This window comes from Chanodichthys erythropterus, chromosome 14 (assembly GCF_024489055.1).
Source record: "Chanodichthys erythropterus isolate Z2021 chromosome 14, ASM2448905v1, whole genome shotgun sequence".
Classification (NCBI taxonomy): domain Eukaryota; kingdom Metazoa; phylum Chordata; class Actinopteri; order Cypriniformes; family Xenocyprididae; genus Chanodichthys; species Chanodichthys erythropterus.
In genome coordinates this window covers 28,344,191-28,353,833 of record NC_090234.1, presented here as the reverse complement: position 1 = coordinate 28,353,833, position 9,643 = coordinate 28,344,191, and the positions used below count along the sequence as shown (strand labels likewise).

Genomic DNA, 9,643 nt, shown 5'->3' with positions numbered 1-9,643 from the left:
AGCGTCAGGGACCTGAGGTCAGCTGAATGCAGCGGCTCAAAGCGGTTACCCTTTAGGGCCCTGAGGACGAGAGAAAGGTCCCAAGTGGGCACAGTAAGGGGACGAGGTGGATTTAATCGCCTAGAACCCCTTAAGAAACAGACTACAAGGCCGTTTCGACCCACTGATTGGCCGGCAATAGGAGCATGGAACGCTGCGATGGCTGCCGCGTAAACTTTAAGCGTTGAAGGGGTGCGCCCCATATCCAAACGCTCTTGGAGGAAAGACAGTATGAAGGATACGTCACTCTCCACAGGGTCTATGTTGCGTGAGGAACACCAATCAACAAAGACTGACCATTTTGAGCGTAGAGGCGTCTCGTGGACGGGGCTCTCGCCTGAGAAATGGTGTTTAGAACGTCCCCGGGGAGGTTAGTTGGCTCCCATCGAGGGACCAGAGGTGTAAAGCCCAGAGCTCTGGCTGTGGGTGCCAGATCGTTCTGTTAGCATGAGAGAGGAGATCACCCAGATTGGTCTTGCCAGGAATATGAGTCGCTCTGAGCGACTGATGTCTTGGCAGAGCCCATATCAGAAGGCGTTTCACCAGAGCGCACAAGCGGCTGGACGAGAGACCTCCCTGACGGTTTATGTATGACACCACTGTCATGCTGTCCGATTGGACTAAGACATGGCGTCCTGTCAAGTGAGCCTGAAAAGATTGAAGAGCTTTCATCACTGCTAGCATCTCTAGACAGTTGATATGTAGACGGCTTTCCTCGTGACTCCACGAGCCGAAGGCCGGTCTGCCCTCGCACACAGCGCCCCAACCCCTGGAGGCGTCCGTTGAGAGCACCGTCCTTCGTGAGACCGCCTGCAGGGGTACTCCAAGACTGAACCAGGCAGGGTTCAACCAAGGTTTCAGGGCTAGAAGACAGGCCCGATTGACCTTGAGACATAGGCGGCCGTGCCGCCAGGTGTTTGGAGGAACCCGGAACTTCAACCAGTACTGCAGAGGCCGCATCCGAAGAAGGCCGAGCTGCAGCAACGGGGAGGCGGAAGCCATCAACCCTAGCAACCTCTGGAAAAGCTTCAGAGGGAGATAGGCTATGTTCTTGACTGAGCCCGCGAGCTGCAGAATCGCCAGAGCGCGTTCTGACGAGACTACTGCCGTCATACGGACTGAGTCGAAGACTGCCCCCAGAAACGAAATTTGCTCGCCAGCCCAACCTTCTGCTTCGGAGGCAGCAAGGGACATGGAGTCATCCTGTTCGTCGTCCGATCCTCCAAACGAGACGAGGTCGCTTGCATCGGCAGAGGGACGCTGCTCAGGTCAGGAGAACAAGACGGGAGAATGTTCCCTTGGAGGAGAGGGCGAGGCACGCGGGGGCTGGGCCGGCGTGAGCTCGCCAAACTCCGGGCGCTGGGTCGCTCTACCCCGCTGTCTCTTCCTTGCCGGCTCGCGGGAGGAAGGAGACGGAAGGGCGCAAGTTCGCAGGGAACCGAGACTCATGCTCTCGCAGTGTGGGCATGAGGCTCCAGCAAGCGTGACGTCAGCGTGGGACTTGCCCAGGCAAGCGACGCACTCGCTGTGACCATCGTCGTCGTGAGAGAGCTTCTTGAAGGCGGCGAGCTTCTTCGGCTTCAGGCAGAGATCAGCGAGGAGAAGTACAAGTTGTCGCTGAAGGAGAAAGCACTGAAATCCTATGGCGAAACGCCTGCTTATATAGCCCTTAACCCCACCCATTTCGGCGGGAAAGTTTGCGAGCTTTCTCGCCATAGGCCACGCAGCTATGCCACACTGCCATTGGTTCAAAAACTTGTCTATGAGTGAACAAATGATGGTGCAGTTACACTGCGTTATTGAAAAAGGCTTCAGTGACAGGGAAAAAGGGAGACTTTTCCCCATACGCAGTACAAGTGAAGTACAGGCGCGCAGATGGCACTGGGGACGGGGGGGACATGTCCCCCCCAGATTCATAGTGACCGATCCGTCCCCCCCTACGAACGGGGCAGAGCAAGGTGACACACAATAATAATCTACACCGGTCACTATTACTTTGTAGTCACGTTCTCACTTCACGCTGTTCTGCTGTCAATAAACACACGATACCTGACGTTTACGCTCTCTCTCTCTCTCTCTGTGTGTGTGTGTGTGTGTGCGTGCGTGCGTGCGTGCGTGCGTGCGTGCGTGCGTGCGTGCGTGCGTGCGTGCGTGCGTGCGTGCGTGCGCTTGGCTTGCTACGACTCCTGAGTGACGCCGGAGGGTTGCCAGGTTACAACAAAACCCACCCAATTGCTACTCAAAACAAGCCCAATCGCGTTTCAGGGGGACTGTTTCCCCGGTAAAAATCACATTTGGTGTTGCTTCAACCCGCGACATGAAAAACAGCCCGCGGAAATAGTGATGAAGTAGCCCAATTCTGCGGGAAAACCCATATGGAAAACCGCGGACTTGGCAACGCGGGGTCCTATGAGGGGCTGGTAGCTGCCTCAATCGTGCCTGTAGGACTTAGAGCGGTAACCATAGTGATCATATACTATGACTGAGCTGACACCGACTGAGTCGGTGATTTCGGAATGAAGAGACAAAAAACAATCACCTCGTTTTTTAAAAAAACAAACAATGTAAGTATCCTGTGCCTGTTGACTTTCCCATATGTGGCAGGTTAGATTTTTTTGAAGGAGAATAGCTAGTTTGACAATAATGCCCTTACGAAAATGAACCATGGTTTTACTACAAATAAAACCAAAAAAATGTAGTTAAACCATGTATTTAAACCATAGTTAAACCATGGTAACCACAAATTAACCATGGTTTTGCTACTCTAACAGAGTTTAACCATGGTATTTGTGGTAAAACTGTGGTTATATGAATGGTAGTCAATTAGCCAAACAATGGAAATAATGTTTTATCTGACCATTTAACCCATTGTACTGTATAAATTGAGTTCACTGTCATGCAAGCCACTATAAAAATAATTATAATAAGTAAATGTGTGTGGTGCAAGGTTTATGCAAATAACAAATAAAGGCCTACATAGACTTTTGACATCCTCTTATAGCAGGAAATCATGTTTTTTTTTTTTTTTTTGTATGGAGCAACGGAGGATATAGATTCTTAAATTATGGGCTAGGATGAAAATTTTTTTTTATATATTTCTGTAAATTGCAACAAACTTGTAATTAACACTTAAATTTCAAATGTTTAGTTATTCTTAGACATTTGAAATAGTAGTTTTAGCCATTCATTCTCAGGAATATGTTGTATTTCACATTGTTGTGAAATTCTATAGAGGTATAGAAAAATTATGAAATTATAACTTCGGCTGTTAATCGAAAGGTTGGTGGATCGTGCCCACCCAGGGACAAAGAGTGTTTAGCTTTCCTATAGCTCAAACAGTAGAGCATGGCGCTTGCAACGCCAAGATCATAGTTTCGATTCCCAGGGAAAGCAAGAATTGACAAAATGTAAAATGTGTATCTTGAATGCAATGTAAGTCGCTTTGGATAAAAGTGTCTGCCGAATGTTGAGCACAAGTTAAAGCCCAAATTACGCCAAATAACTAATTGAGTTTAAATCATTTGCTGACAGCTTGGTCCCCCCCAGTTACAAATTCCTATCTGCGCCCCTGGTGAAGTATCGAAAGGGAACTTGGTACGCCACCCAATACAGTATACTGTCAACTGCAGAAAAAGTAATTTCAGCATCCTCTGCTCATTTGACTAAATTTCATTACAGTATACAGTATAGCAGTGTATAGCAGTGTATGGTCTTCTTCTGACACGAATGGTTTTGGAAACTGGGCCAACTGAATCACTTATAATGTGTTAGCAATCGAGAAAAGCTAAAATACGTTTAGATTCTTACCTAACTCCGCTATTATTTTCTGTGATCTGGATTTCCTTATTGATTTCAAGTTATTGTTTCGTCGGATGGCAAAAAGACCTTTATTCATGATTAAAGTGGAGCGGGCGGTCGATGAAACAATGACGAAAATGAATCTCAGATTCGGATGGGATTACATTTCTAACAGGACTTCTGAGTTAGCCGGGAAGCAGTAATTTTCTGATTCACAAACAAATAGGGGAAAAATCATAAGTGAACTTGGCTGCGCTGTGTGTTTTTGACTCACAAAGAACCGGTTCATAAGAGTCATTTGTTAATGAAGCTGACTACACCGGGCGTGCTGCGTGCGCAACCATCATGCACAGTTTATTGAAAGACTTGTTTTCTTGCAGAGGTGTCAAGTAACGAAGTTCAAATACTTTGTTACCTTACTTAAGTAGAAATTTCGGGTATCTATACTTTACTGGAGTAATTATTTTTCAGTCGACTTTTTACTTCTACTCCTTACATTTTCACGCAATTATCTGTACTTTCTACTCCTTACATTTTAAAAATAGCCTCGTTACTCCTATTTCATTTTGGCTTGTCATTGTAAAAAAAAAAAAAAAAAAAAAAAAAACCTATCCAGATAAATCGCGCCATCCCGATAGAGTGAATTTGACTGTGGTTGGATGAGAAGTATAAACATATACCATTCCGACACCCTTGTTTGTACGCGATCCATCACACCTGCACATGTCATAAATCACGTCACACTCCAGCAAGTTACCCCCAACATTGGAAAGTAGAAAGATGTCCGTGGCAGAGACTGATAACTCAAGTGAAATGTCCCAACCAAGCACCAGCGAGGAGGTTGGTAGCCAAGAAGACCTTATACATCCCTGGGCGTACCTGGAAGATTTTTTCGAAATGGTTGGATGCAAAAACAACTCCTTTCGAATGCGCTGCAAGCTCTGCGCATCAGAGTACCACGAACTAATGGCTTTCAAAAACTCGCCGTCTAATTTGAAAAAGCATGTTGAGGTAAGCTGAAATTTTGTTATTATCAGTTGATTATTGACAAATTTGAAATTCGACTTTAGCCAAATGTTATTTATGTTATATTATTGCAGTATGCAATATTTGTAAGTTTATTGTGCAAAGCTATAGTCTACAGCTGGTTGATAAAGCATGTACTCCCAGGTAAAAAAAAGTGCATTTAAAAAAAAAAAGTGCTTAAAGTGCTCTATTTTCGCACATTAATTTTGTCCTTAATATACATTCTTCTTTAGTACTTAAATAATCTTAAGAACATCTAAGTGTACTCAACTATGCTATTTTGAGACACCATGAAATATGTACTTAAATGTGCTTTTAATATAGTATCTCTGTGTTTAAAAAAATATATTTAGATACCACTTTTAGTACACTATGGGGTCAAATGTACTATAAGTGATATCTAAATATTTTTTTTTTTAAACACAGAGATAGTATATTAAAAGCACATTTAAGTTCATATTTCATGGTGTCTCAAAATAGCACAGTTGAGTACACTTAGATGTATTTAAGATTATCTTAAGAAGTATTTAGTAATCGCATAGACCAGTGAGACTTGTAGTCTGACCTTCATTCATGAACTTCAAGCATGACATTACAGCGGAAGTCCTAGATAGTCTGACTTTGTGGTTTGAGATAAATAATATGTATCTCAGTCTGTGCCTGTGCATTCATTTTCTCCACAGAAGAAACACCCCACTCATCTAGAGAGGTACACGCAACTTACTTCAGCAGCTCTCAAAAGGAAGTCATCCACTGAAGGTTTTTTGGGCCCACCCTTCAAACAAACCAAGCTGTGGGAGACTCGAAGAGTGTCCCAGGCAAGTGTGGATAAAGTAGTCCTCCAATTTGTTGTTCAAAGCTTGCACCCACCACACATTGTTCAGCAACAGGGCTTCATTGATCTTGTGCAACATCTTCAGCCAAATACAAATGTCATGACACGCAATACTGTTGTAAACAAAGTCACAAAGGCCTCTGTTGAAATTAAAAAAAAAACTGAAAGCTGCCCTTAGTGAAATTCAGTTCATAGCAACAACAACAGACTGCTGGATGGCACACCGTCGCGGTTTCCTTGGTGTCACTGCGCACTGGTTTAACCCTCAGACCATGCAGAGATCCTGTGATGCCCTGGCATGCAAGCAACTTAAAGGGTCCCATACCTTTTCTGCCCTGGCTGGTGCCCTAAATGATATTCACACAGAATTCAATATCAGAGAGAAGATCGTACGCACAACAACTGACAACGGATCAAACTTCCTAAAAGCCTTTAGAGTTTATGGGCAGTAATTGAAGACCACTGCAAACTCCAACTCGTAAGGCCTGTTGCTACACGGTGGAATTCACTCCTCAGCCGTAGAAAGAATAGTGAGAATAACAAGAGAACAAGGTGAAGGAGCCCTTGCAGCTGTCTGCAGTGAACTAGATACACCTAAGTAAGTGCTTGTTTTTCTGCCTTTCACTTAATGAAGTGATAAACAATCGATTAGGTCATAGTTTTATACTTTGAATAATGTAAAACACATGTATGCACTACGCCAGTATACAGTCCCCATTTTTACTATGGATGTGATTTGTAGCAACACAACTACATTTTTAAAAGTCTCAGATGGCAATATTTTTCCTTTTTAATTATCAGTTCCTCCAGTTGAAGGTCAAGTAGGCTAAATGTTCCATGTTGTGTTTTTCTTTTCTTCTTTGTACAGGTTTACTCCAGTGGAACTTGCATTTCTTGCAGAATATTGCAGACAATGAGCCCAGTTGCAAAGGCACTGGATGTTCTTCAGGGAGAAACCAGAGTACAGATGGGATGGTTGGTCCCCACCATAACTCTACTAAGGACCAAGCTCCAGCACCTTCACGTCACCTCCAAGTTCTGTGAACCTTTGATTGCTGCACTTTTCTCAGGTCTTGAAAAACGCTTTGGCGAGATGCTCGCAGATCCAGAGCTGATAGCCGCAGCAATTCTAGTTCCCAAATTTAAGACCTGCTGGACTAGTGACGAAAATATCCTCAAACTTGGTAAGTGTCTCACTTCTTAAATGCCATTAATAAGTGTAATTTCTACGGAGACAGTGAAATATAACTATGAAATAACTGAGTTTGAAATGAACACACACACACACACATATACATATCTCTTTTCCAGCACATTAGATGCAGTCGCTCCTTTAAGTCTAAAGAAGATTAAGGAAACTAATCCAACGCCGTGGTATGATGAGCACACTCGGGCTCTAAAACGAGCTGTTAGAAAAGCTGAACGTAGTTGGAAGAAAACAAAACTAGAAGTTTTTCGCCTTTCGTGGAAAGAAAAAATGATTGAGTACAGAACAGCCATAAGAAATGCTAGATCTACTTATTTTTCAAATCTCTTAATAGAAAACAAACATAATCCTAGGTATTTATTTGACACAGTGGCTAAATTAACTAGAAACAGAGATTCAACTGCTGATGTTTCCATAGAGCACAGCAGTAATGACTTTATGAACTTCTTTACTTGCAAGATTGATAATATTAGAGAGAAAATTATAAACATGCAACCGTCTACAGTTTCGCTTCAGACAGTGCACTGTAGTGTCCCTGAGGTAAAACTAGAATCATTCGCCGCTATAGGAGAGGAAGAATTATCTAAACTTATCAAATCATCAAAATCAACGACATGTATGTTAGACCCAATGCCGACTAAACTACTGAAAGAAATGCTTCCAGAGGTCGTAGGTCCACTTCTTGATATAATTAATTCATCTTTAACACTAGGACACGTGCCAAAAACCTTTAAGCAGGCTATTATCAAACCTCTTATTAAAAAACCTCAACTAGATCCGAGAGATTTAGTAAATTACAGGCCAATCTCGAATCTACCTTTTCTGTCAAAGATACTAGAAAAGGCAGTTTCAACACAACTGTGCTCCTTTTTAGAAAGAAATGGAATCTGTGAGGATTTCCAGTCAGGATTTAGACCATACCATAGTACTGAGACTGCTCTCGTTAGAGTTACAAACGATCTACTCCTATCATCCGATCGTGGCTGTATTTCTCTATTAGTGTTATTAGATCTCAGTGCTGCTTTTGACACTATCGATCATAACATTCTTTTAAAAAGACTTGAAAACTATATTGGCATTAGTGGAATTGCTTTGGCATGGTTCAAATCATACTTATCTGACCGTTATCAGTCTGTGGTAGTTAATGAAGAGATGTCGTATCGATCACAGGTTAAATATGGGGTACCACAAGGCTCAGTATTAGGACCGTTGCTTTTCACTCTGTACATGCTTCCCTTAGGAGAGATAATTAGGAAGCATGGTGTTAGTTTTCACTGCTACGCTGACGATACTCAGCTCTATATTTCCTCGCGCCCTGACGAAACCTACAAATTCACAAAACTAACAGAATGCATAGCTGACATTAAAAACTGGATGACAAGAAATTTCTTATTATTAAATTCAGAAAAAAATGATATCCTAATCTTTGGACCAAAAACTTCCTCACGAAAAAACCTTGAATACTCTCTAACACTTGACGGGTGCTCCATTAAACCTTCGTCCTCAGTTAGGAACCTGGGTGTGCTCTTTGATACCAATCTTTCATTTGAAAGTCATGTTTCTAGTATCTGTAAAACCGCCTTCTTCCATCTAAAAAATATATCTAAATTACGACATATGCTCTCAATGACAAATGCGGAACAGTTGGTTCATGCATTCATGACCTCAAGACTAGATTATTGTAACGCTCTACTGGGTGGTTGTTCGCTCTACTGGGTGGTTGTTCAGTTAGGAACCTGGGTGTGCTCTTTGATACCAATCTTTCATTTGAAAGTCATGTTTCTAGTATCTGTAAAACCGCCTTCTTCCATCTAAAAAATATATCTAAATTACGACATATGCTCTCAATGACAAATGCGGAACAGTTGGTTCATGCATTCATGACCTCAAGACTAGATTATTGTAACGCTCTACTGGGTGGTTGTTCTGCTCGGCTTTTAAACAAATTACAGTTGGTCCAAAATGCGGCAGCTAGAGTTCTTTCTAGAAAAATAAAAATTTGACATATACACACACACATACACACATACAAACATACACCAATTACAATACTGTCCTGATTTTTGTTTTTTATTCCACAGGCCTTGACTATATCAGAAGCCACTTGGACTGTCAGGCTGAGAATCACATCAGCGAAGGCTCCCAATCATCTGAGGAAGAGGACTTCTTTTCCTCCTTGAAGAAGACTGGCCCTTAAATGTGACATTGTTGCTATAGAATTGAGCATAGTACATACCAGGAAGGTATCAGGTTTGTGTTATTTTTTGATTTTGATTATTTTGATTAATCGCTTGGATTAATCATTCATTTTGAGAGCACTAATGTTTGTTGTATATAGACAACCATACAAGGGTAATTGTTACTAAGCCTGCCCTGGGTATACCAATTTTGTCTGTTGCTCTCTCAGATTCCTGCAGCTGAGCTTGGATGTACATTTACATTCAATAAAGGTTACTGATGCCTCTGAAGTCTGACTTTTTGCACCATTACAATACCTGTAGGCAACTAGTCATCATATCTTCCGCTCCATGAAACACGTTAATGCTTAGTAGTTCACATATATGGTTTTTTAATGTATTTGTACTAAAATGCCCAAATTTTTCAACATTAACATTTTAATATAACAGTATAATCATTATGGCCTTTCAAAAATGTTTTTGAGGAGGTGGAGTGCACAGTATGCCCCTGTGGCGCTGCCTAAGCTTTTGTCCTTAATGCCATTTTTTTTTCCTTGCATT

At 42.3% G+C, this 9,643-nt stretch overlaps 1 pseudogene; it reads left to right on the top strand.

Moving 5' to 3' along the window:
* Nucleotides 1-4,617: 4,617 nt before the first annotated feature.
* LOC137036240 (E3 SUMO-protein ligase ZBED1-like) lies at nucleotides 4,618-9,102 on the top strand (annotated as a pseudogene).
* Nucleotides 9,103-9,643: the final 541 nt, after the last annotated feature.